The 1460-nt window shown below is 47.7% G+C and overlaps 1 protein-coding gene across 2 annotated transcripts in view; it reads left to right on the top strand.

Annotated features, from left to right (window-relative positions):
• The window catches only part of LOC119291787, a 16256-nt gene continuing 14796 nt past the window's right edge, over positions 1-1460 (top strand). Inside the window, exons 1-2 of one of the 2 annotated variants that reach the window (XM_037570603.1) lie at positions 1-66; positions 497-674. The gene's annotated coding sequence lies outside the window, so the exon portion shown is untranslated. Of the gene's footprint in view, positions 67-491; positions 675-1460 lie in introns of both variants that reach the window. The other variant, XM_037570597.1, reaches the window with a different exon arrangement.

Raw genomic sequence — 1460 nt, 5'->3', positions numbered from 1 at the left:
CGCCCCCTCCACTGCTGACGTCCCCGAGCAGCCGAGCTCCCCTGCTTCCTCTCCGCGCCGTCCAAGGTGAGCTCCCCTGCTCCTTCTCCCTCTCCCTCCGTTACGTTCCGTACCACCGTTGAGGAAGCCCCGCTCGATCAGCGAGCTCCGGCTGCCATGGCTTCCATGGAAGCAATCTCCAAGCCGGCTCTGTTTCCCTGTTTTTTTTTCATCAACTAGTAACCGAGGTAGCTATGTTTGTTACTACAGTACAGGCATACAATGGGCTGAAGATAATAGTTTTCTTCTTAGATAATGTGCTGATGAAACATATCATGTGTATATAAATGATAAAGAGCATCCTAGTGGCTATCTTTGTTACTAGGATTGTGATGCAACACTACATTACAAGCATACAATGGTATTAAGATTATACTACAGATAAGCTGAAAAAACAGGCACTAAAAACTAAAAAGAACTTTCTGGCTTATTACTGGAGCTTATTTTCATAGGATAGCTCAAAAGAACTGGCCTCGATGGCGCTCCTCCGAGCCCTCCGGCGAGCCCTCCCGCCGCTCTACTTGCCGGAAGCGCCTCTTTCCCGGCGCGCCCCAGGTCCTCCTGCGCTCCCTGCCCGTCCTCTCCGGCTCCTGGATCCGATCGGGTTCCAGCCGTTCTCCGCCGCCGTGGCCACCGCCACTGTAACGTCCCGAGACCGACGCTCCAGAAGACTTCCAGCTACTCCGAGTTTCGTTGTGTGATTTTGTTTTGTTCGTGCATTCATCCTTGCATCATGTGCATTGCATCATGTCATCATGCCATCATATCATTAATTTTTAAAACCTCAACTAAATAAATTGCATAGATCTTTTGATCTATTTAAACCGAGGGAACTCACATGGTGACTTCTCTTTATAACATACCCTCCCGATATTTAGGGAGCTATATTATAAAATATTCCATTGTTTCGGAAATCACCATAACACACTTGCAAATAATTCTCCATGCCTTTGTTATCTCACTTCTTGGTCTCCAACCTTGCCCATAATTTATTTCATCATTTTCCGGAGCTCCACCAAAAATCCGAACATTTTTGGACCTTCCCAAACCTCACTTCCTATTCAAATCATTTGAATTTAAATCAAATGAGTTTGAATTTAATCTTTCAATCATGGCCTTTCTATTTTTCTTGGAACGAGCATATTTTTGTGAGTCCGGGAAAATTGTCTCCATGCGCAAATCCTTTCCCTAAACCTCTCTTTCTTTTCTTTCTTTTCTCTGTTCTATTTTATTTTTCATTAGAGTGAGGGAGAGACCCAGCCAGGCCTCTGGCCATTCCCCTCCCCACCAGGCCGGCCCAGTCTTCCTAGGCCCAAGGCCCAGCCACGCCCCCCTCTAACCCTAGCCCGACTCCCTCCTGTCGATCTCTCCCTCTCGTTCCCCTGTTAGCGCCGCCTCTCACACGCATCGAGCCAGGGACA

The sequence above is a fragment of the Triticum dicoccoides genome, chromosome 1A, assembly GCF_002162155.2.
Source record: "Triticum dicoccoides isolate Atlit2015 ecotype Zavitan chromosome 1A, WEW_v2.0, whole genome shotgun sequence".
In the NCBI taxonomy this organism is placed as follows: domain Eukaryota; kingdom Viridiplantae; phylum Streptophyta; class Magnoliopsida; order Poales; family Poaceae; genus Triticum; species Triticum dicoccoides.
The sequence above is the reverse complement of the archived record's forward strand: the minus strand, read 5'-3'. Positions and strand labels throughout refer to the sequence as shown.